General features: G+C 44.5%; 1 protein-coding gene across 1 annotated transcript in view; it reads left to right on the forward strand.

The window, feature by feature from the left end:
• Positions 1-26683, forward strand: part of RAB28 (RAB28, member RAS oncogene family) — a 653251-nt gene that overhangs the window by 466665 nt on the left and 159903 nt on the right. The window lies entirely within an intron of this gene.

Here is a 26683-nt window from a genome sequence, read left to right on the forward strand (position 1 = left end):
CCACTCTCAACCACAGTGCCTCCCAAAGAGCCACCTCCAAACGAATCCCCAGGCCACACCAGATCCATTGCCTCCCAAAACAATCCTAAACTGGGGCATGATCCATTGGATGTTGGCTCTCATAGGTCCTTAGCCATCCTAAACAATGATGACAAGATATTTAAAATGTTTTAGCAATGAGATAACTACCAATTATTCTGCATCTAGTCGACCCGAGCCAGTATGGCTTAATTCCTAGCATATCGACATCACTTAATCTACACCAACTACACAGGCTCCTAAAAAACAGGCAGGCCTCATGCTGCTGCCTTGTTTTTGGCCTAGAGAAAGTAATTGATGCACTGTATTATGATTATCTGTTTGTCGTGCTCTGGCGTTTTGGGTTTGCAAACTGATTATAACAATGAATTGCATTGATTTACTCAAAGCCAACTGCCAGAGTAAAGACTGGTCAACTCATTTCGAATCCTTTTACCTTTACAAGAGGCACAAGATAGGGTTGCCCCCCTTTATTCGGATAAAAAACAGGGGACATCCTTAACAACGATTTGCATGAACAACGACTTAGCCTGAACCACGCATATGCATGGTTCAGGCTAAGACGGTCTAGTGTTCCGCATGGGGAGTCCAGAAGAGCGTTTGAGGAACAGGAGAGGTAAGAGGGGTTCTGGGGTTGGGGAGGGGGGGGTTGGGTGTTTTTAGGGGGTGGGAGGGGTTCGGGTAGATTTTAAGGGGTGTGGGTTTGTGTTAGTTTTTAGGGGGTGTGGGGTTCGTATTCATTTATAGGGGTTGGAGGAGGTTATAATCATTTTTAGGGGTGGGAGGGGTTTGGGTTAGTTTTAAGGGGGTGAGGGTGTTCGTTTTTGTTTTTAGGGGTTGGGGTTTGTGATTGTTTTTAGGGGGTGGGAGGGGTTGGAGTTAGTTTTAAGGGAGTGGGGGGTCGTATTCATTTTTAGGGGGTGGGGGTTCCTGATAGTTTTTAGGGGGTGGGAGGGGTTTGAGTTAGATTTTAGGGTGTAAGAGGGGTTAGTGTTAGTTTTAAGGGGGTGGGAGGGTTAGTGTTAGTTATTAGGAGGTTGGATGGGTTTGTCTAAGTTTTTAGGGGGTGGGTGGTGGGGGGGTACGGGGTCGATTTTTGGGAGTGGGAGGGGTTCGGAATAGATTTTAGGGGGTGGTTTACCATGCATTCCTTTATCACAAACATTTGTGGTAAAAGAATGTGTGGTAAAGACAAATCTTTGCTGAGACACAGTCGTAGTACAGACCGTGCAGTTTAGGGAGTCGTTTTTGAGGAACTCGTTGTTCCAAAATACATCCATAAAAAACATATCCATAAAAGATCACAGTCAGATAATGATATAGTAAAACACACAAATTCATAATGTTCATGATAAGAGAATGCTTAATAAGATTTTCAGTGCATTGCAAGACCATAAAGGCGGTTAAACAGTAGACATCGAATTTCAAGCTCTAACAGCAGTTTTTTTAAAAGCTGCCAATAAGAACACTAATTCATTATCTCCTACGTCAAGGAGGGTCCTGTATGCATCTAAATAATTAACATATGAGTATCTTCTGTAGAAAGGGAGTAAAAACTATTTAGTGTGTTGTACATAGTATTTACAGTGAAATAGAAAGTGTAATAAGGTTTGCCTTCAGCGCCCATCACAGGTACAAGAGATAAAATCAAGATTTTTTTGGAAGCCAAGGAGAAAACATAACAGGTACTGCATGGTACCTGCCCTTAAACGGAAAAGAAGGTAACGCACCCAGCAGCCCATAGGTTTGGTCAAATAGCTAGACTGTTTGTGATCATACACAATGTTCAAGAGCCTGGCTACACTAGGTTTACTGGACTCCTTATCAAGTCTGTCATCCCTGTAGCACCTGTATAGGGCCACCGGTTGTCTCTTTTCCTTACGCTTGTACACTCAGACGGGCTATCAAAGACATGACTATAATTAATCCTGCAAAGACTAGCTCTCACTGCTGATAGACACGGGATATCCATGTCTCTCTCCCTTTGGAGGCAATCTATTATGATATTTCTAGTAAGGGATGCAGCTTTGTTCTTCCATATGGCTAGCCAAAATAGAGCAGCTCGTGCTCTAAGAAAGTCCTCATTATGATGTAACTTTAGTTCGCTATGACACACATATTGGAAAGAGGAGATAGAGACTCCCAGGAGTTTATGACAAAACCCATTCTATTCATATTGGATGTTGTTACAATTAGAAATGTCAATCAATCAATCAATCACCAAAATTTGTATAACGCGCCACTCACACGTGAGGGTCTCAAGGTGCTGAGGGGGGGGGGGGGGGTTACTACTGCTCGAACATCCAGGTCTTGAGTTGTTTCCTGAATGAGAGATGGTCCTGGGTCAGCCGTAGGTGAGTGGGGAGAGAGTTCCATGTCTTGGCTGCCAGGTAGGAGAAGGATCTTCCTCCGACGGTGGATTTCCGAAATCGTGGGACGGAGGCGAGGGCGAGGCTGGCGGATCGGAGCTGGCGGGTTGGTGTGTAGAATGTGAGGCGGCTGTTGAGGTACTTCGGGCCCATGTCGTGGAGAGCCTTGTGTGAGTGGGTGAGGAGTCTGAACGTGATCCTCTTGTTGACGGGGAGCCAGTGAAGGTCTTTCAGGTGGGCAGAGATGTGGCTGTGGCGAGGGATGTCCAGGATGAGTCGTGCTGAGGCGTTCTGAATGCGCTGGAGTCTTTTCTGGAGTTTGGCTGTGGTTCCAGCGTAGAGGGTGTTTCCGTAGTCTAGACGGCTGGTGACGAGGGCCTGGGGGACCGTTTTCCTAGTTCCGGTGGGGATCCATCGGAAGATCTTTCGGAGCATGCGCAGGGTGTTGATACAGGATGATGAGACGGCGTTCACTTGCTTGGTCATCGTGAGGGAGTAGTCTAGGATGAAGCCCAGGTTGCGTGCGTGGTCCGTAGGTTTGGGTGCGCTGCCCAGGGCTGGGGGCCACCAGGAGTCGTCCTAGGCGGAGGGAGATGGTCCGAAGATGAGGACTTCCGTCTTGTCTGTCCCATACCTCAACACCATAAGTTGCAACCGGGGTACACTGAGTTGAATTTGTTTTTTAATGGGTAACATGCCACCTCCCCCCTCCTGGGTTTTGGAAGGCTAAGTACTGTGTTGATTGATTTGGAAAACGCATTCCTGCTAGAAATGATGTGGTCTGTCCACAAACCATTTAATGCCAAAATCAGCCCCAAATATGTAAAACTGCCTGTGCATTGTAAACGTTCCTTACCAACAGAAATAACATTTAGCGAGTACTTCCTTGGGTTGCATGCCATTATAAAAGATTTTTTTAATTGGTGCATAGATCTTCAAGAGGCCATAAAATCTACAAAGCCCAGTATTAAAAGATGCAGGGCATTAGGAGGGGAACCCATTAAAACAGCGTCATCAGTATATAATATGGATGAGAGCATGCAGCCATTCACTTTTGGGACAGCTTTAGTGAGAGTCATTAAAAATATGTGTAAGTTGTTAATATACAGGATAAAAAGTAATGGGGCTAAAACACACCCCTGCTTTACTCTTCTAAAACACCAATGCCATTAGAGACTTTCCCTTGCCAATTAATTCTGATTCTGGCTTTTTGGTCTCTCTGTAGGTACGCTAACGAATGTACTAGTGTCTCATCCATACCATATTCTATGAGGGTAATCCATGGGGTATCTGGATTTCTGATGAGAGTCATACAGCGTCATTTTATGCAGATGATATGCTTGTCTACATTAGAGACCTTCGCTAGGCGATATCTCCCATTGCGCAGCTCTTGACAGCCTTCAGAAGATCTTTGAGCTTTGGCGATAATTGGACCTAGACCTGCCTATTTCTGTTAAGTCCTAATTGCCCAAGACAGGAAGTAGATGAGTGGCAGATCTAGTGGGAAAGCCTGACCTAAATACCTCGGCATTAACATTTATCATCCACACGTGGACATGCTTGATGGGAACTTATGTCATACAATCTCTGCTCTCCAGGCCCAGGTCAGCTTCTGGAAAACTCTCCCCCTGTCCGTCTCAGGGTTGCTCTCACTAAAATGTTTATTTTGTTGAGATTATTATATATTTTTGCTAATTTACACATCCGTGTTTCGAGGCGTGCCTTTTGTTTGCTGGACAGCATGATGAAGGATTTGATATGGAACACAGGCTGGCAGAGACTTGCCTTGTCCAGTTAAATTCCAATAGCCCTCCTCCTGGTTGGCTGGGAAATTCCTTCACTAAACAAACCTTTCACTGCATCATAGTGCCTTGGATGCCATCAGAAATCTATTTCTGCAACACACTAAACTCCCTCACACATTCAACAAATTGCTCTTTATAGTCCAAGGTGTCTATCGCATGGCTCTGCCTTTCTTATGCCTAGTACACACTATGCTCCAGGGACCCCCCTGTGATGTTTTTGATGCTTTTGAGACAGTGTTACACCCACCTCATCAGAAGCTTGGGAAAACACTGGACTACAATGTGTGAGAGACCTATTTTAGGAAAGATCTCGTCTACCCATTGACCTTCTGATCGAACAATTTGGCCTCTCTGCAGGACAGCTCTTGACGCACAGGTTCCTCACAGTAGCTCTTCAAGATCTCCGGGACATTCCTAGGTGGTACCACCCGCCTACCATACTACTACAAACTCTTTACACAACAGTTACTGGTAGAAAATGAATTTCCTGGCTGGTCCAAAACATTCCTGACTGTACTAGCCTTACTCTAATGGATTTGCATTAGAGGTGGGAATTAGACTTGGGCAAAAGGAATGGGCTGCATTTCTAGCTCACCCCAAGTTCTAACATAGCAGCAGTTTCCAATATATCCAATTAAACATCCAGCACTGCGCCTATTTAACACCCACAATACTATGCAGGATGCACCCTACTGCAAGCTCTGACTGACCTTATTGTCCTGCACCTGGTGCAGATATCAACCATATGTTCGGGAATGTTGTCACGTAGTTGCTGGGTATAGGCCCGGACTTCACAAGCCAGAAAATGACATACTTGTTGTATAGACCATCCCACACACGGGCAAAATCGGCTCTAGATTTTTTAACTGTTCCTTTCTGTTGACGCGGCACCTGCTCACTATTCATTGGAAGGCCTCCTCACTACCTTGAGCTTGTATAACATTTAAACACCTCAGTATCCATGGTATAATCTTTTAAGGTGCACTTGACAGCGGGCATCTGGTCACTACTGACCGTAGGTAGGATATGCAAGAGTGTTGGGTAGTGCTCAGGCTTTGGATGCACAATTTGTGGTCATTGCTGCTTTGTATTATTTATATACATATATAATATATAACATTTAGCTATAGTTTGACAGTTAGACCAATAGCTAAAAAGCACCATGTATGCTATGGTTTGCATGAAAACAAGTCAGGATATGCAGTAGGGCACTTACTGTACACCTTTAAGCCACCAATACTAAGTATGCTGTTCACATTGGTGATATAATAGACATTTCCACAAATGTTGTCTTGATAAAGGAATGTTGCTGTCATGTTATAAACTCCTTTCTCCTTTTACTCTCCCTCTTTGAGGTTTACACTCGGATGTTGCTGGATCTACGATTAATAGAACAAACTCATCATTCAATTAGGTGAGAGAAAGTTAGATTCGGCCAATCTAGTTCAAGTTCAAGTTCAGGAATTTGTATAGCGCACTACTCACCTAGAGGGTCTCAAGGCGCTAGAGGGAGGGTGGGTGCATTACTTATCGAATAGCCAGGTTTTTAGTTGCTTTTTGAAGGAGAGGTGGTTCTGTGTAAGACGGAGGTGAGTGGGGAGAGAATTCCAGGTTTTGGCCGCTAAGTAGGAGAAGGATCTTCCTCCCACGGTGGATCTTTTGATGCGCGGAATTGCGGCGAGGGCTTGATTGGATGATCGTAGTTGGCGGGTGGGTGTGTAGAAGGACAGTCGTGTGTTGAGGCATTCGGGCCCTAGGTCGTAGAGGGCCTTGTGTGCGTGGGTGAGGAGACGGAACGTTATTCTCTTGTTGACGGGGAGCCAGTGGAGATCCTTCAGGTGACCGGAAATGTGAGCGTGACGGGGAATGTCCAGTATGAGTCTGGCTGAGGCGTTTTGGATGCGTTGTAGTTTTTTCTGTAGTTTGGCTGTGGTCCCGGCGTAAAGGGTATTTCCATAATCCAGTCGGCTGGTGACCAGTGCGTGGGTGACTGTCTTTCTTGTTTCGGTGGGGATCCAGCAGAAGATTTTTTGAGCATGCGTAGGATGTTGAAGCATGAAGATGAGACGACGTTGACTTGTCTGGTCATCGAGAGGGAGGAGTCTAGGATGAAGCCCAGGTTACGTGCGTGATCTGTAGGTATAGGTGCTGTACCCAGGGCCGGTGGCCACCATGAGTCGTCCCAGGCAGAGGGGGATGATCCTAATTTGAGGACTTCCGTTTTGTCCGAGTTAAGTTTTAAATGGCTGTTCTTCATCCATTCGGCTACTTCTTTCATTCCTTTGTGTAGATTGGTTTTGGCGGTGTTAGGGTCTTTGGTGAGGGAGAGGATCAGCTGGGTGTCGTCTGCGTAGGAGATGATGTTGAGGTTGTGTTGGCGTGCGATGGATGCGAGGGGACTCATATATACGTTGAAGAGGGTGGGGCTGAGTGAAGATCCTTGTGGTACACCACAGATGACTTCGGTGGCCTCTGATTTGAATGGGGGAAGGCGGACTCTCTGGGTTCTTCCGGCGATGAACGAGATGATCCAATCCAAAGCTTTTCCTTGTATTCCGACGTTGTTGAGGCGTTGTATGAGAGTGCTATGACATACTGTGTCGAAGGTGGCGGAGAGGTCAAGTAGGATGAGGGCAACTGTTTCTCCGTTGTCCAGTAGTGTTCGGATGTCATCTGTAGCTGCGATGAGGGCGGTTTCGGTGCTGTGTTTGGCTCGGAAGCCGGACTGTGAAGGGTCGAGGGAATTGTTTGATTCCAGGAAAGCGGCGAGCTGATTATTAACGGCTTTCTCAATGACTTTGGCAGGGAATGGGAGGAGTGAGATGGGGCGGTAGTTCTTAAGTTCAGAGGGGTCAGCTGTGGGTTTCTTCAGAAGGGCGCTGAGTTCGACATGTTTCCAGCTTTCCGGGAAGGTAGCAGAGTTGAAGGAACAGTTGATGACATCGCGGAGATGGGGTGCGATGATGGAGTCTGCTTTGTTGAAGATGTGGTGGGGACATGGGTCGGTTGGCGATCCTGAGTGAATGGAGTTCATCAGGCGGATGGTGTCTTCAGTGGTGATTGGGTTCCAGGCGGAAAGGTTGTGAGAGTGCTGTTTTGGTTCGGAGGTGGGTGGAGTGGGCTGTTCATCGGACTGGTTTTCAAAGCTGTTATGTATGTCAGCGATTTTGTTGTGGAAGAAAGAGGATAAAGAGTCGCAGAGGTCTTGGGAGGGAGTGATGTCGTTGGTGCCGGCGGTGGGGTTGGTAAATTCTTTGACGATGTTGAATAGTTCCTTGCTCCTGGCGAGAGCCTGATACCAACTCTCCCAAATATGATGGCTCAATCTGAATCTTCTACTGGCATGCCAATAATGAGATTCAAGTGTGTTCCCATTAATTTGTTTGCCAATGATGCAAACTTAATGGTTCCACAAAGTATTCCCTCCATGCTCTACTTGAAGTTTTTTGCAGCTATTCGAACTACTAGCTATTAAACCTTCAGGTTACAAAAAATATGGAATGTCGTTTTTTAAAATAATATTTATGCCTTTTGCAGTGTCTACATTAATAAATGCCCTGATGGTCTTTCAAGATAAATCTATTTCTTCTGCTAGCTGTTGGGCCAAATTGCGGGGACGTGTGAAATGTGATACCTTAGCCACGGTAGAGACTGCCTTCCTGAGGACTGTCCTTCATTAGGTCCACAGTGTACCAATAATAGACCTGAGTCTGGAGCTGGCAAAAACAGTATTTACCCGATTATCCTTTGTCACCTGTCCATCTTTTGTTCTTTTTGCACCTGCTTTTCTGGATCAGGCTATGTCAGACGTCTGTTCTTCTATAATTGAAACATTTAATATCTGGCCTTTTCCTCTTGCAGACATCTGTGTTGCCCTGAATTTCTATATTTATTATAGAATTTCTTCATTGTAATCTTCACTTGAGCTTAATGTGGACAAATTTGAAGATATGGCTAAGTGGAATATCTAGGTTTATATAAGTTAATATTCTAGGGGAAGGTAACGGTTTATGTAGTGTGAGAAAATATCCTTCACCACTAGAAGTAATTATCTGAGTGGAAAGAATGTCTGGGGATAGAAGGCATGTTTGGATACAATTTCTTCCCATCAGTGAGAAGAATCTTCCTGAAGTTTTGGCTACGGCCTCTCCTAAGCTTAAGTACCAGGTGGGAAGACTCCAGTAAACTGCTCTCCACTCTCAGTTACTGGTGTAATAACCTCTTCCTTTAAATGACCCTTCTCCTAAGAAGGCAGTGTATAAGAGCAGGTTTTCAGGGGTCCAATTAGGAGAGTTAATAAGTTCTCTTTTGTTTACAGAAAATAGGGCTTTCCTGTTTCCTGGGGAAAAATGTTTATGGAAAGCGTGGAATATGAACGTTAAATCACTCATTCCACATCATCTGTTTTTTATGGTGGTTGATCCTTGCTGTGAAACTCGTCTGTCACTTAGATTATGGCGGTAAACGTTGTATATACTTTTAATTTTGTTTGGAATATATATGTTGCTCAGAAAGTCGGCCAAACAAATAATGCTACCAAAAGCCCTTACAATCATAAAAACACAATTTATAAAAATCACATCACAAAATATAAAATCATAATCCAGCTAAGGAATTAAAAAGCAAACACATTCACAGACAACGGTCATTATCATTCATATTGATTGATTGTTTTAGAATTTCTTCTTCCATATATGTTATCACAAATACAAGATTATAGTTAAATAAATAGGTTGTCAAAATGAAAACCCTACATGCTTGTGTGCATATGTTATAGCTAAGGAGCAATGCATTCTACCTCTGCAGTAGACTATAGGCTCCTCATTGGAAAGATCCAACCTATTTGCTGAGTGCAAAATGCTATTAGCCCTTTGGCACGGAGATCAGATGGCTTCTACCCCCTTCTAAACCCTGATCCCTAGACGAATCCTTGTTTGCACTGGGGGGGAGGGGGGGGGGGGGGGGTTGAGAAGGAATTCTGGGGACTTTGGTCATTGCTGCACCCTCTCCAGTTTTAACGGAGTACATTTCATTAGAAAATCCCAGCGGTTATTCAATGCAGGTAATCTGTCCCTAATTTATAATACAGGCGTTGGTTTGGAAAACACCAATTGTTCATGTGACTCCAATTTTTCTAGGGTAAATACCACACCCCCACAGTGTTTGTGTTTACTGGGGGCGTATATACCCCCCCCCCCCCCCCCCCCCGTGTAATAATAGACTGCCCCATTCTGCACCGTGCGCCTGCTCTGTAACGTACTTGATTTGTATCAATGTTATCTGCAGGAGGCGTCAGAACTGGAGAGTACATAACTGCTGAATGTAAACACATGCTTGCAATCAACGACATGCATTTAATCTGTCTTCAACTAATAACAATCTGTCATGCTATCATTCTGAGGAGGGACATAAACAGTTTATTTTGTGTTTGGAATAACTTCCTGGAGGTAGTTAATGTGACATCTAGTTTGTCTGAAATGAGTCAAACCAGATCAACACTCTAGATGTTCTCCCGATAACCAAAAAATGACTGAGAGTATCTGCACTGGAACAGTATATATATTTCACTCCCTGCTTCCTTCAGTCTGACTGCTGGCGTATACAATGTGGGACCAAAATACAAGTGAGGACGTTCCTCGTTTGGCATCCTGGCTTGTTTGAGTGCGAGCAAAGGATTACAGCTATTAGCAGGAATTCTCCAAGTGTAAAAGGTTGCAGTTAACAACCTGACATTTGTGTTCCTTTGTTTTTCTTTAAAAAGAGGCTGCCATATATTTTATTAATATCCATGTGTCAAGTCCAGGGCCTGGCTTTCCAACTTGTTTCTCGCTTTTCTCGCTGTGCGTGACTACATACAATTAAAGGCAGTGGGCTCGTGAAGTAAATGTGACGCAGTTGCCACGGCCTGAAATAATGCAGTGCTTTGCATTTTTTAATGTCTCACATTATAATAGCACCCCATACCAGAGTTATGCTACAAGCGCTTTAAATAACAAGTGTTACCATTATACAATTTGATTTACTGACCTTGGGAGGAGACCAAACTGTTAAGTCAGCATAGATTCAAACTCATGACCTGCCGTTGAAGGTCAAGCCTTTAGTTCTTTGAAATATGTTGCCAAGTTATCCATCTGATATCTCATGTTTGATCCCAATTTTTCGTTCGTTTCGGGGATTTTTTGGAGTAATGGATCAGTAGGATTTAGAGCAATTGTTCCTTGTTTGAGTGGATTTTTTTTCAAATATTGTTTTTCTAAGGTAGAGATAGGCTACTGAAAAGTACAAAACCAAGACAATTGATGGAAAGAAGAGCAAGACTTAATTTTTTAAAATCTATTATTTGTTTAAATTTGGATCCGAAGGACTTCTAAAAGTATTGTTTTCTTTTTCATAAAATAGGTCACCAGAGCTGTTGATTTATAAATTGTCCGTGACAGTGTTTAGTGTAACAATTTAAAGGCCTATTGAAACTACCCGTTCTTGTTTTCTTAACCTTGATTTGTCAGTGCAGTGGTGTAGTTTTAGATTTAAAAAATGTGTACGTAATTGTACACAGATTTAAATGAAATACAAAAGTATTAGAATATTGTACTTGTGGTGTGAATGTGGGCTAATCATGATAGGCCATTATTTAAGCGTTGTGTTGAATCATCAAATGTATGAACAGCTGGAAGTATTTTGCAGGGAAGGAGAAAAATAGATTTGCGCCCCCCGTCCCCAAAAAAAGGAAATCCAATTTTGTTGCACTATGCTGGTATTCAAGTACATACTATGTGCTCGTGATGGGGTACTCATTTTCTAAAAACACTGAAAAATACGCATTGATCATAAGGTCTGCGATTGGTTGGAATGGCAATATTTATATTGCTCAATATGAATGGAGTAATTTGGTATACTTGGGAAGAATGATTCCTTGGGTTTAAATAGAAGATTGTAAAGAAGCTTCTCACTTTTGACCATGCGGATAATGAGATATCTGTGTTGGTGACAGATGCACCATTAACCTGCAAACATGGTTAATTCATGATACAGTTTTTAAACCTCTATTAAAATAAGACATAGGTGATTATTTAAGCACCAACAAAGGTACCATGCATAATATTTTGTATCATCGGTTGTGCTAAAATCTTCTTTGATCCATTAACAAAATATTCAGTTTTAAAAATATGTGGAGTAGGGCAGACATAAACAAATTAGAGGAGGCATGAAAAACAACCAGTGGCAAAGCAGGTCTTTTGCTTTGGCCACCAGCTTTTCTAGCAATTCTTGTGTTGTCATGTTTTTTGCAAAACTTTATTGTTTGGGATTTGCTAAAGGCAAAACAGTTTCTTTGCTCTAAGAAAAACCCACACAGTACCATTGTTCTCCCTAGCACTGAAGGGAACTACTTTGTGTCGGATGTATTACTTGTGAAAGGGCAGCATGCTGTAACTCGAAGTGAAGTGAACCAAACGGCTGAAGTAGGCAGATTCATTTCCCCTTAATGCTGGAGTGGGTGGAAAAAAATGTGAATGACCCCAACCACAGACTACTGGTTGAAGTTTGGCTGGATTCCCTTTAAATAATTATGTTATACTCATCATTTTAGTAAAATCAAAAGGTTTTAGCAAACACAAACATAAAAAAGTCACTCAGTTTGGCATTGACTACAAGCCTCTTGCCTTTAAGAAAGGGAGAGGCAACCAGGCTAGAAAAAAGGCAAGAAAATAGACAAAAAGGCAAGAACTAAAGAAGGAAGGAAAGAAAGAAAGAAAAGAAAAAGAAAGAAGGAAAGGCTGGAGAAAGAAAAGCATGAAGGAATGAAAAAGGGAAGGAAAGGAAGGAAATAAAAAAGGAAGGAAAGGAAGAAGGAGCATAGAAGAAAAAAAGGAAGGAAATAAAGAATGTAATGAATGAAGGAAGGAAGGGACCACATAAAGAAAGGAAAGAAAACGAGGATAACTTAATAAAGAACAATTTCTAATGGACACAATCTGATATGCTGTGAAATATCAGTGGTCAGAAAAGCAAAACACTGCAAATGGAATTTGAAACAGTATTGGCAGTAGATGGGATCTGAAAAAATATGTGATGTGCCCTGTGTTCACAGCTGAAACGTTCTGCTATCACATCAGACTCTAAACACAAATGTAACACTAAAGTAATTATAATATAAAAAAAAACACTGGCATTGAAGGGAACTACCTTTTGTGTGGATGTGTTTCTTGAGAAAGAGCAAAATGCAGTCACTCAAAGTGAAGTTTACCAGTGAACAGAAAAAGAACAAAGGGCAGACCAGGGTCAAGCACATCGAATCCTTATATACATTCTATTAGTGAGTGGTGCAATCACTTCCTGCACCCGCCTTCCAGAGGTGCCAATAATAGCCAAATGTTCAAAAAAATGGAAGGTGCACTTGTTGCAGAGTAAATCAAGCAAGCCAAGTTCGTTCCAAAGTTACGTCTTTTATTTAATCAATCTTTAAAACTGTTACACAGCCAACGCGTTTCATTCCCAATTTGCCAGAGGGAACTTTGTCAGGGCTGTAAACAATTACACATCAAATATACATTTATTTAAGCATCACTAACACAGATAACCATTTTTAACAATTTTATTTGTTCAGAGGGAGAGAACATACATATCATATTTAGTATGTAGATTTTCTAACCAGGAACGACATTTTTATATTTGCAAGTGGAAAACAACATTCATATCAAGTAAGTGTAAAATAGCCATATCCAAAAAGTCTAATATCGCCAAGCCTAAAAAGTGCAGAGATCCCCCTGATTAATAGAAGTGATAGAACATGAAGATCAAAAAATTGTTTAACACAACCTATAGAAAGTGGTAATCCTATTAAAGAAAGGGTGGATGAGCTAGAAACGTCCATCAAACATTTTGAACAATAATAAGACCCCAATGCTAATGGGCCTCGCTATTTTCCAATTTCAGAGAAAGGGCAACTGCGAGCGAAATTATGTAATAATGTATGCTTTTTCTAACCTTTTCAATATCCAGCTGATTAGTAAATATTGTTCAAATGATAAGTAGGTGTGGACCTTAGTGGGCACAGTCAGCCTCAAAAAGGAAAACAAATGCATGATGGAAATCTAAAACGAAATGAAGGAGGCAACCAGTTTACCACTGGCCTAAGTAGGCTGCCCCACTGCCCCATACTATATACTGTAGTGGGCGAACACAAAATGTGGATGACGCATTGGATGAAGTGACATGGGTGAAATCCTGTCTGTGTAAGTATATTATACATATTTTAGTAAAATAAAAAGGTTTTGGCTGACGTCAGTCCTGTTAAAAAGGGCAAAGGATTTCTCATCCAAAGTCATCCTTCGCTACTGGTTGGCCTTAAAAGAAGGAGGGCTGATTTGAATCAGTTCAACAACATTAAAGACAGCGAACTACATAATAATAATTCTGATCATTTAAATTGGGAAATCATTTTCAAAAGCCTGACTTGACCACCTTTTTCACTGTAAGAGAACCAAATACACACAACTTGGATGATTCAGGGCAAATAAGGAGCCCTGCTGCTTGCACTTTGACATCAACTGGTATTCCTTGCACAGGCTAGCACATTGAGTACCGCCCTGGTATTACTGGCCGCATAATACCAGAATGAGAAGTTGTCTGGCATTTTTCAATACTACGACAAATTAAGGAATATCCACAACACATAAGGATGCATCCTGATTGCGACGCTGATTAATCAAGATGCACCCTGATGGCACAGCGCCTTCGCGAACTCTGTCGTACTCTAGCTAAGTGGGCCACACACTGATGCTACTGCCTGCATCCTGGCACCCTTATTCTAGTGGTAGTGCTCTTGCGCATGGTACAGCACCTTGTGTCATGGCAGCACTCAAATCCCTTCATATGATGAGGCAGATATTGTGACTGCTTGATCATCTCTGATACACAGAGCATAAATTAACTTTGTAATGTGACTCAAACAAGGGTGTGTCTTATAACAGAATATGTAGAATGTATTTTATGATATTCTCTGCTACAGCCAAAGAGCAGAAAGATCTAGGTTCTTCCTACCTAATAATAATAATAATAATAATAAAGGAGCTTGTAAAGCGCCTGGTGACGCCATCCCGGCGTGTCCCCGCGCTGTGGAGAGAGTAGCAGGACGGAGGGCAAAGTTATAGGGTGTACAAGTAGGTTTTTAAGAGTTCCCTGAAAATTGTTTCTGTTCCAGCTAGTCTGATGTTAATGGGAAGGACATTCCAGTTTTTTGCCGCCAGCGCACGAAAGGAACGTCCTCCCATCCTGGCCTTCTTTATACGAGGAATTTTGAGAAGACCGGTACCCATAGAGCGAAGTGCTCTGTTTGGCTCATAGGGTATAGCTAAGTCCCTGAGGTATTCAGGGGCTTTCATGGAATTAATCCTGTAGCACATGAGCATTGCTTTAAAGAGGATCCTTTTTTTTATAGGAAGCCAATGAAGAGCATCTAAGGTGGGTTTAGAGGGAGCTCTTTTAGGTAGCCTGATGACTAGCCGTGCTGCCGTATTTTGTAGAACTTGAAGCTTTTTCATGTTCTTATCAGTTGTCCCTAAAAGTAGTACATTACCGTAATCAATACGGGAGGTGACTAGTGCTTGGGTCAGGGTGCGTCTGGCCTCTAGGGGAAGGAGATCTAGAGTGCGATTTAAGGTCTTTAGCACCCCAAAGCACTTCCCTACCACTTTGTGGACGTGACTGTCAAAGGAGAGTTTGGGATCAATCCAAACCCCCAAATTCTTGGCTTCCTTGCCGGGGGTGGGTAGAGGTCCCAGACAGGAGGGCCACCAATCCTGAGTCCAGCTGGTATCGCTACCACCAATCACAAGAACCTCTGTTTTGGAGCCATTTAGTTTCAGGCAGTGTTGGTTCATCCAACCTGCCAGCTCCTGCATGCAGTTTTTGAAGTTGGTTGCAGCTAAGGTAGGGGCTTGGGATAGCGAGATGAGCAGTTGGGTATCGTCGGCGTAGGATACTAATTTTATGCCATACGATTGTACCACATCTGCCAGGGGGGCCATATACAGGTTGAACAGGGTAGGGCTCAGGGCAGAGCCCTGAGGCACCCCCTGTTCAAGAGCAATACTGTCTGAGAGGAATGAACCTCTTTGGACCTGAAAGCTGCGGCCCAAAAGGAAAGCTCTAAGCCAGCCTAGCGCTGTCTTAGTGACCCCGGCTTTGTTTAGACACTGTAGCAAGATGGAATGTGCTACAGTGTCAAACGCAGCACTGAGGTCCAGCATGATGAGTGCCATTGTGTGACCCTCGTCAGCTCCTGCCCGAAGAGTTTCAGTCGCTCTTAGGAGGGCTGTCTCCGTAGAGTAGTTCGTTCTGAAACCAGATTGGGATCCATGTAGGGAGTTATTGGATTCTAAGTGGGCCATAAGTTGTTTGTTTGCAATTTTCTCGGCCACTTTCGCGAGATAGGGAAGGAGGGAGATAGGTCGGAGATTTTCCAAGGTATCTTGACTGACGTTAGGTTTCTTTTTAATGGGCAATACTGTCGCTTTTTTCTAATCCTCAGGAAGGCAAGCCAAGGAAAAGGATACTTGAATGACATGCCTGATATGGGGTTCCAGTACTTGTAGGCTAGTAGCTAGAACTTTAGGAGGGGCTGGGTCCCGGGGGGATCCTGATTTAACGCTTTTGCATATGTGTATAAGCGTTTCCGTGGGAGGTACCGAGAAGTATTGGAGACTCTGTTCCATAGGACCAGTTCCTGAGCTTTCTTTAAAGTCGTGACCAGAGGTCAGATGTCCAGAGAAGTTAGCATAAATGGTGGTGATTTTCCCGGAGAAATACTGCGCTATTTTGTTGCAGGTTTCAACCGAGTCATTACAGGATTGGTTGTCATTGGTAAGCACCGAAATTTCTTTGAAAATTTTGAAGAGCTCTTTAGAGGAGTTCTCAGCCTCCCCTATGCGAATTTTATAATGAAGAGCTTTGGAGGAGCGGATTTTTTTGTTATATTGTTTTTGTGCATTTTTGTACTGTGTTTTAATTGCAGGACAGAAGTCGGTGCGCCATTCACGTTCCAGTTTCTTGCATGCAGATTTAATCGCCTGAAGTTCGGGCGTATACCAAGGGCTAGATTTCCTCGCAATGCTGGGGTTTTTCATTTTCCGAATAGGAGCGGTACTGTCTAGGGCCTTTAGAATGTGATTCTGCAGATGACTGTAAGCAGTTTCGCAGTCAGTGCCTCCTAGGGGACCTCCTGTTTCGAGTAACTTGTTAAAAGTCTCATGGGAAAATTTTTTCCAGTTCCGTCGTAAATAACGGTGATTATAGGCTGGTTTAGGATCAGATTCAAAGAGCTGAATGATAAATGGGATAATAAAGTGATCAGTTCACGGGACCGGGATAGGGGAAGTGGCTTGTGCTCCGGAGCCATTCATAAAGATTGGGTCTAGGAGGTGGCCCAGTTTGTGAGTGGGATCATTATTAATAAGGTCGAGCTGTAGAGAATGAAGTTCAGACCTGATGTCCTTAGCCTCTGTATCGAGGGGATCGTCAAAATGAACGTTCATATCACCAAGCACTATCAGTCTGCTTTTCCTTAATGCTAAGTGTGCTGTGGCTTCTATCAAGCTGGTAGTAAAATCATACAGTCTGCCAGGAGGCCTATATACAAGAATGCCTGACAGGGAAGATTGAGGTCCGATGACTATTGTGAAAGAGCCAGCTTCACAATGGTCGATTGTAATGGGGGATAGGGAGCAGACTATAGGAGATCTGATGGCTATAGCAATTCCTCCTCCCCTACCATCCTTTCTGTCTATTCTGGAGAGGGAGTAGACAGGAGGCATGGCCTCTATGATGTCCGGGTCAGAAGATTCACTTAGCCAAGTCTCAGTTAAAAACAGGATATCAAGTCCTTCATCCTCAAATAAATGATATAATTGAGTGCTGTGTTTGCTAAGTGAGCGGCAATTAATTAGGCCGGCCTTAATCTGCCTAATGATGGGAGTCTTAGTGGATGACATAATCGGCGTAAATGAGCACGAAGGGCAGCTATGCAGGGAAAGTGCATCCATAGTGTGTTTGCATGGGAGAGGGACATCAGGACATAAATCCAGCAATGCCTGCCTGTCATATCGTAGTAGTGAGGAATGAGGGTGACAAGGAGTCCTGGCCCCGCGCCCCGTCCTATCGCGGACGGGCGCAGACGGGCTGGACTTTGGCTCGACTTCGGTGCGATTCCGGCGCGCCCGCTGCACGCGTCCGCTGCGCGGACGCGGACCTACGCACATTTTATAGGCGACCTAGGGGTAACTAGAGCGCTGAGCTAGCAACCCTTCGCCCGGAAGTGGTGGGCTCCTCCTCCACCCTCCGCAACAAACGCCCAAGATGGACGCGGCGGACCGGGGCGGGAGTTTTACAAGTCAAACAGAGTGATTTCAGGTGAGGCGCGATTTAAAACTTACAAGGTATTAGACAAGCATAAAATCTAGCAGCATTCGGCAAAGTTTAAAAACGCTATGCAAATTAGCGCTAGCAGTGTAACATTGGAGACACACAGCGCGAGTGGATAGAGTCAGCCCCTGCCACCGGCTGGACTCTTCTCCACCACGCGTGTGTGCAGAAATGAAGAATTTATACAAAGTGCAGTACAGCGTGACTAGAGCGCTGAGCTAGCAACCCTTCGCCCGGAAGTGGTGGGCTCCTCCTCCACCCTCCGCAACAAACGCCCAAGATGGACGCGGCGGACCAGGGCGGGAGTTTTACAAGTCAAACAGAGTGATTTCAGGTGAGGCGCGATTTAAAACTTACAAGGTATTAGACAAGCATAAAATCTAGCAGCATTCGGCAAAGTTTAAAAACGCTATGCAAATTAGCGCTAGCAGTGTAACATAGGAGACACACAGCGCGAGTGGATAGAGTCAGCCCCTGCCACCGGCTGGACTCTTCTCCACCTGAGTTGCCTCATCAATTATTAACAGTATTTTTTCTAGATTTTGGATTCTAACATTGTAATTGTTTTCAATACTTGCAAACGCTTTTGTACAGTCCTTAAATGTGTTAGCACTGCTTTTCAGAACAAGGGCCCAGTGATGCTTGTGGGCAAGAAACGCTGCAGAAAAGTCTCCACCTCAATTGATATAAAAGAGTCTGTGGACTCCCCTGTGAGACCAAGAATGTCTCAGCCTGAATCTCGAGAGTCGACTAATTAAAGGACGCCTGTGTCATTCTAAAATAAAGCCTTTAATGAAGCGTGGCTGTTTATTTTAATTTGATGGTCAATTGACACTATTATGCAGGCTAACGAGATTTTCAAATTTGCAAACTTTTACAAGTCAGTTGGGTCCCCTTCTCAGGAAATCATTTTACGGTTTTTTTCGTGTTGACTCAAAGAGCTTAGTTGTCCTCAAATGCTTGTGAATATATGTGCCTCATAATTTTATTGCCTGGAGTCAACACCGGTTTAGTACGGTAGGGCAATAAAAAGGCAAATGCTGAATGCTGCCTTCAGTTACTTCATTATCAAATTAGAATGTGCACAATCAAACTGGTCAGTTCTTAAGTTCCATCCATGTTTCTTTTTGTGTTTACACTCTGTTACTTATTAATAACCCTTGTTAGCATTTACCTTAAGTGAAAAGCAAAACATGGTTTTAAATGAACATTTTTTTTGCATTTTTTGAAAGCGTTCATTTTTTAGCCAGCCCAACACTTTAATGATCAGAGACCAACAATTAAACGCAGAAGACGCGCAAGGTCTGGTTCTAGAACTCCAATCACTTTTTGACACCTTGGCTCAGAAAATCTTGGTAGGCCATATTCCGAAGGCCTGAAACCAATTACGTATTGTTTAGATTACCGTCTTAATATGACTCAGAGTATAGAAAGATGTAATTTACTTTTGGAGCTAATATTTTCTCTTTCTTGGTAGTCATGAAATGTTGATATGGGGTTCTCCTGATTTGTACTTGTGACCATCCAATTGATTGTTTTTGTTGCTTCTTATGTGAAAATCAACAAAACAAAGTTTATTACAAAAAGTATATGTATTTTCTCATTCTTGAGCTCTGCAAGGCTGGAGGATTCGTTCCGATGCTGGCGGGTCAGAAGTTCTGCCATGAATCCAGAAAAATACCATTTGCCCTGACACTCCGTACAAAAATCCTAGTGTGTCAGGCCGATTAGAACTTTGTTTACAGAATCAACCTCTTTATTTCTGGTTTGTTTATAAAAATAAAAAATGCTCACCAGCTCCATGACATTTTGTCAAGCCATCAGGGTCCACAGAAGGTATCAATTAAAGTATTTTGAGTTTAAGCATTGAATTGTTATATCAAATATATAAAATTCACCAATGACAAACGAGATTAAAGCAAAAACATTAAATAATAGACATGAAACTCAATCTAAGTTGAAAATAAGTTTAAGTATTGTTTTGTAAGATATTATAAACCGAGCTATTCCCAAAAAAATTATATTTGTGAACGCTCTTAGTGAAAAAGTGAACATTTTCTGCTGGTGGTGACAAATATAGCCGAAAGTATAATTAAAAATAATTTGAAAATGGTAATAGATACATTTTTATACTTAAGTAAAGAAGCAACAGAGCAATGTGTAAACTGAGTCCAAGAAATATCAAAATCATACGATTTGCTTGAAGCAGATGAGTAATGTGTTTATAGCTGTGTATGTCGACGGCGTTTCGACCTATCGACGGAGTGTGTCAACATATCCAGGTAGAACCCTTGGCAGCACCTCTCATTAAACTGCAAACTCACCACTGCTATGCATTCTTCACAACTGTATGTCAGCAGTGAATTACAGGATGGAAATTACAGATGCTATTGTTGGCCAAAACCTTGATTTACTTGTATTCACTGAGATCTGGTTCAGTCACACATCTCACAATTTAATGGACGGTTGGACCTTTTGGTCCTTCTGGATTAGTCAAAACTGCAATGCGAAAGTGAGGGTACGAACGGTGGTGGCTGGTGAAGTTTGAGAGTGGTGTGGCTGGGCTTGGCAGAAGAGTCAGGGTGTCACGTTAACGGGCCATGATATTTTTTGTTAAGCGGGTCGCCATTTCCTAGGCAAACACAATGTACATGCACAGTTTGCCACACACAAACTATACAACCTATAAAATATACAGACACGGAATTAAAAAACATTAATATTAAGCATGCATTATACTGTATTCATTCAGAGCTCACACATAAATATACCATACACGGTGTGTGTGGACTAAACTAAGTTTATGTGCATATTATTGTGAACACAAATAGCATTGTCATAGTATATGCTCTGGGAAAATCCTCTACAAGCTAATGCTGCACGATATGCTGAAAAAGTGGGGTATGTAATCATACAGCATGCTTACACAACCGGTCGGATACACACTGAGTACACTTAGACAATAGTGTACAGTGAAAGCAAGCCTGTCGCTTAAAGTCATCAAAAATGCAGCAAGCAGAGATAAATAAAAACATGACCTTTTTATTTGAATGTGCACACATAACTTGTAACCACAAATTGGTGTGCAGATCTGCCCACGCAGAAAGTGCAGAAGGTATCCAAGGAGACTATGTGTCTCTATGCAAAGCGGCTGGAGATACCTACACGGTCAACCTTGAGAGGTAGAAATGTAAACGAACTGTACATTCCAAAAAGAGACAAGCTCTTGCACTCTGTTCAAGAGTAAACAATGAATACTAATTATGGAGAACAAAGATAAATATATTGAATAACGCTTTAAGACTAAAGATTAGCTACAATTCCTATCTGTGTGTACACAACTGAGATATCCCCAGAAAACCGACAATTACAATTGTTAGATTTGGCTGTCTCTAGTTGGCAGAGGTATACACTTCTGACAAATAGGGACTCACCTCCTCTAGTCAGGGCAAGGGGATCACACACTTAGATAACCCCTGCTCACCCCCTTGGTAGCTTGGCAAAGCAGACAGGCTTATCTCAGAGGCAGTGTGTTAAGCATTTATGACCACATACAGTAATAAAGTGAATACACTACAAATGGACACGACACAATAGTATTATAAAAATAGGGATTTTTATATAAGGCTTAACACAAGACCAAATAACAACAAAAATATACCACCATCTTAATAAATACTCTTGGAAGGAAAAATAATAGTTCAAGTGTAGTTTCTTCTTAGCACAAAGTCTTTAGTATCAAAAGTAACTCTTCTTCTTTAAATCACAGTTCTTGGCAACAATGTAACCCACACTGGAGTCACACGACGTCGAGGCAAAGTTAATCCAAAGGGTTCGGCGTCGACCGCGAGGAGCGCTACGTCGAGCCCGGAGTCGCACAGACCCCCACAACACAGTACCTTGGAAAAGCGAAGCACACGAGGATCAGCGGCGTCGAGATGTCCGGCGTCGCATCTTCGGCGTCGATCCGGCCTCGGAGTCGGGGCGACCTGCAGCGGCGTCGACAGATGTCAGGCATGAGCAGCACTCACGAGGTGAAGCAGGATACGGCGTCGTCGTCGATGTTGATGATGATGTTGCAAGAGTGAGCAGCGCTCACGGCGTCGAGAGGGCTCGAAGTCGATGCGATCAGCAGCGGTGCAGACACGGGGTCACTTGGAGCTGGAGCCGAACTCGCTACTCACTGGCGTTGCTGCTGGTGTCGATCGGGCCCGGCGTCGAGGAAGCGGGACACTGGAGCCGTTACTCACGATGTCGAGCTGGATTCGGCGGCGTCCGTCGGCGTCGAGATTGCTGGTTTCTTTCAGAGGTGCTGGTTTCTCAAGTTCCAGCAACAAGCACTTTTAGCAGATGAAGTCCTTTAGCCCTGTGACTTCAACAGGAGGCTGGCACTCTTCCAGCCCTTGGAGATTTTCTTTAGCAAAGCTTGAGAGTACACACTCAGTTCCTCTCTCCTGGTTCCTTGGCAAAAATAAAGAAGCAACTGCAGGATTCCCCCAACAAACAGCACACTGGCAGAAGGGGTAGGCAAGTCCTTGGATCAGCAGGCTTCTTGTCCTTGGTTCAGGTTTCCTTGTCAGAAGTGATCTAAATTCTTGGTTCAGGGGTCCTTCTCTTATACCCCTTTTTGGCTTTGATCCCCTTGTCCATGCAGGGGAATTTCCCCACATCCTGGGTTTGTTGTGGGTGTAGCCAGGCAGAGGCACCTGGCCTATTCACTGTGCAGGGCTGGGTTCTCAGACACCCAGCAGGAGGTGGAGCCAGCATTGTCACTGGCAGGAGCAGAGCTATCGGCCTCCTGGTAGGAGGTGGGGCCAGGATCGTCCCTGGCAGGCACAGAGCCATCAGTCGCCTGGCAGGAGGTGGAGCCAGCATTGTATCAGGCAGAGCAGGCTATCAGGAACTACTCTCCCCCTACTCTCAATGCAAATGTCCCACTCATCCCACACTGACTCACTCAGACCTCTGGAGCCACCCAGCTCCTGTCATACACACACCAAACCAGCAGAACACAGAGATAGTTAGACAAGAAAATAGCCACTTTCTAAAAGTGCTATTTTCAAACCCAGAGTCCAAAAACCATCCACACAAACTGATGCGTTATTAAACCCTGAGTTCAGGGATACCAAACTCGACATTGCACCATGCTCCCCGAGCCAGCTAGGATTATAGCATTAATAATCCTGGCAGCCCATTCTAACTAATGGAGAGCAGGTAACCTCGCAATAGTGAAAACGAATATGGCTGTGATTCACTATAAGGACATGCCAACTTGGTCAGGCTTGTCCTACCTTATACTTACAATGCACCCTGCCCTTGGGCCTACCATAGGGGTGACTAACATGAAGTTAAGGGAAGGTTTTAGGGACTGGCAAGTAGGTGTATTTGCGCAGTCAGCGTGACAGTACCCGACTGCACGTAGGTCTAGCAATGGCAGACCTTTAGACATACTTTTACTAGGCCGCTCTTGTGGGTGGCACAACATGTGCTGCAAGCCCACGAGCAGCATTTGTATTTACAAGCCCTGGCACTCCTGGTGCACTAGACTAGGGACTGACAGTAAACCAAATAAGCCAAACATGGAATTCAATCAATACAGCAATTTTACATAGGGAGCACTTGCACTGTGGCACTGATCAGCAGTGGCACAGTGCCCAAAGCAGTATACCAGCAAAAACATCGTAAACAGAGGAGGCAAACAGAAAAAATGGAGGAGAGACTCAAGCCAATGATGTCAGGTCTAACACGTGTCCCCTCCAGCTGAAATGTGGGGAGAACTAGCCTTGACCTAGGGAGTCCTCATCACTAAGGCGGAAAAATCTGGACAGACCATCAGCATTGGCGTGATCTGTGCCAGGTCGGTGTTCCACCGTGAAGTCCATCCCCTGTAGAGAAATGGACCACCTCAACAGTTTTCGGTTCTCACCCCTTATCTGCATCAACCATCTGAGGAGCCTGTGGTCTGTCTGAACCCGGAAGTGAGTCCCAAACAGGTAGGGTCTTAGCTTCTTCAGCGCCCAGACCACAGCCAATGCTTCTCGCTCTATCGCACTCCACCTCTGTTCCCCGGGAAGTAACCTCCTACTGATGAAGGCTACAGGTAAGTCTCGGCCCTCTTCATTCACCTGAGCTAGGACAGCCCCCACGCCATGCTCTGAAGCGTCCGTCTGGACAACAAATTCTTTAGAAATGAATGAAATGAAATGAAATTGGATTTGTAAAGCGCATGGCTGCCCGTAAGCGTCCCAGCGCTACCAGACAAAAATAAGAAGCTCTAAGGGGGGCAGAAAATTTTTAAGGGTCTTTGGGGAAAAAGGAAAAATTTAAGACATTTGCGAAATTTGACAAGGGATGGTTCGGTACGAATGTGTCTCGGGAGAGCGTTCCAGGTCTTTGCTGCATTTACCGAGAAGCGGCGGCCTCCCGAGCGAGCTTTCCTAACTCTTGGGACTATGACCAAGTTTTCAAGATCTGATCTCAGGGCACGTGGGGGTCTGTACGGGCGTATCAGGCTTCTTAGTGCCTGAGGTCCTTTGCCTTGGAGCGCTTTATGAACGATGCATGATGATTTAAAGGAGATGCGCTCACGCACTGGGAGCCAATGCAGGGCTTTCAGCAATGGTTTTGCAGAGGCTCTTCTTGGGGCACCCATGAGCATCCTGGCAGCAGCGTTTTGTACTCGTTGTAGGGTGTTGATAGTGGCTTCCGGGGCTGCCAGGAGCAGTGCATTACTATAATCCAATCTGGACAGGATCAGTCCCTGAATCAGTAGTTTTCTAGATTGGAAGGGTAGCAGTGGGAGGACCTTCCGCACAGTTCGGAGCAGGCCGAAACATGTGCCTGCCACTTTCTGGGCATGTGACCTGAAGGTTAATTCAGGCTCGAACCATACCCCCAGGCTTTTGATTTTGTCTTTTGGTGGGGGCACTTCACCCATGCAGGGGGGCCACGATGTAATGGGCAGGGAGGAAAGTTGGTGACCCAGAATTAAAATCTCGGCTTTTGCTCCGTTCAATTTGAGCTTGGAGATAGACATCCAGGAGAAAATTTCCGAGAGGTTGTCTGAGCATCCCGTATTTTGCGTCAGCGAGACGACTAGTTGGGTGTCATCTGCGTAAGTGACGCATTTAATCCCGAACGTGGCTACTACCTCCTCCAGTGGGGCCATATATACATTAAATAGGGTAGGGCTCAGGGATGAGCCCTGGGGGACTCCACACTGGAGGGGAGTAGATTTGGACATGATGCCATTTTCCCAGATCTTAAATGCTCGTTTATCCAGAAAGGATTCCAGCCATTTCAGGGCTGTTCCCGTAATCCCGAGTCTTGCAAGACGGTGGACTAGTATTTTATGGTCCACCGTATCGAATGCAGCGCTTAGATCCAGGAGGATCAGAACTCCGGATCCCCCTGAATCCAAGATGCATCTTGCTTCCTCAGTTACCACTATGAGGGCTGTATCAGTGCCCTGGCCTGGGCGGAAGCCCGTTTGCGAGCCACTCAACAGGTCATTGCTTTCTAAAAACCCAGAGAGCTGCTGATTTACAATTTTTTCAGCAATTTTCCCGAGACCAGGTAGCAGCGAGATAGGGCGAAAATTGGCCAAGTCAGCCGTGTCTAGGCCCGTTTTTTTTAGGAGAGTCTTGATTTTTGCTTGCTTCCAACTGGGTGGAACCACCCCTTTAGTGAACGAAGCATTTAGTAAATCTGTTGCAAGGGGGGTGATGGTATCAGCTACTTGTTTAAGGATATACATGGGTGTAGGGTCAGATGGAGACCCACTCTTCACTGCAGAGAGCGTATTACGGAAATCATCCATAGAGATGGTTCTAAGGCTATCCAGCCGGGGTGTGTGGATCGGGGCAGAGAAGGCTTCATCGCCTGCAACGGGGACAGCCTGTGGGAGGGAGTCAAGTATTCGTTGTACTTTGGTGTTAAAGTACTCTGCGAGCAAGTCACATCTAGCTTCTGTACACTCCTGGTTGGTGGTTGGAGTGACAGATTTAAGCAGTTGCTTTACAATTTTAAAGGTCTCCTTAGAGGAGTTGGCGGACGTGTTAATTTTGTCCTCAAAAAAAGCCGCCTAGAAAAGTCGGGTGCCTGGAGTATAGGTGCTGTGCACATTGCAGTTTTCAGGGTGTCAAAGGCCGTTTGACAGGCGTCAGTCCAGATCACATTTCGTGGCTGCTTCCTGGAAGTCAGCGTAGTCAAGGGGTGCACAATGTTACCATAATCCTTGACAAACCTCCTGTATTAACCCGTGAGACCTAAGAAGGCTCTCACCTGAGTTTGGGTTTTGGGCGGTGCCCAAGCCAGGATGGTATCAATCTTGGGCTGCAGGGGGGCCACCTTGCCGCTCCCGACTTGGTGCCCCAAGTACACCACAGAACCCTGCCCAATCTGGCACTTACTGGCTTTGATTGTGAGGCCTGCTCTGCGCAGGGCCAACAACACTTCCTGGAGGTGGCGCAAGTGTTTCTCCCAGCTGGCGCTGAACACTGCGATGTCGTCCAGGTAGGCGGCACTGAAGTCCTCCAGTCCAGCCAAGACCTGGTTGACCAACCTCTGGAAGGTGGCAGGGGCATTCTTCATCCCAAAGGGCATAACCCGAAACTGGTAGAGCCCATCTGGTGTGGAGAATGCTGACCTCTCTTTTGCCCCATCAGTTAAGGCGATCTGCCAGTACCCAGACGTTAGATCAAACGTACTAAGGTACCGGGCAGCCCCCAACCGATCTATGAGCTCATCAGCTCTGGGGATGGGGTGCGCGTCAGTCTTGGTGACTGAATTGAGTCCTCGGTAATCCACACAGAACCGAAGTTCTGGTGAAGCACCAGGCGCTGCAGCCTTTGGGACCAAGACCACTGGGCTGGCCCAAGGACTGCTAGAGGACTCAACCACCCCTAAGGCAAACATTTTGGAGACCTCCTCCTTAATGTATGCTCTGACCTTGTCAGTCACCCTGTAAGCCTTGTGCTTTACAGGAGGGCTGTCCCCGGTGTCCACGTCATGGACACACCAGTGAGTGACACCAGGAATCAAGGAGAACAG

Source organism: Lissotriton vulgaris, chromosome 3_2, assembly GCF_964263255.1.
Source record: "Lissotriton vulgaris chromosome 3_2, aLisVul1.2, whole genome shotgun sequence".
Classification (NCBI taxonomy): Eukaryota; Metazoa; Chordata; class Amphibia; order Caudata; family Salamandridae; genus Lissotriton; species Lissotriton vulgaris.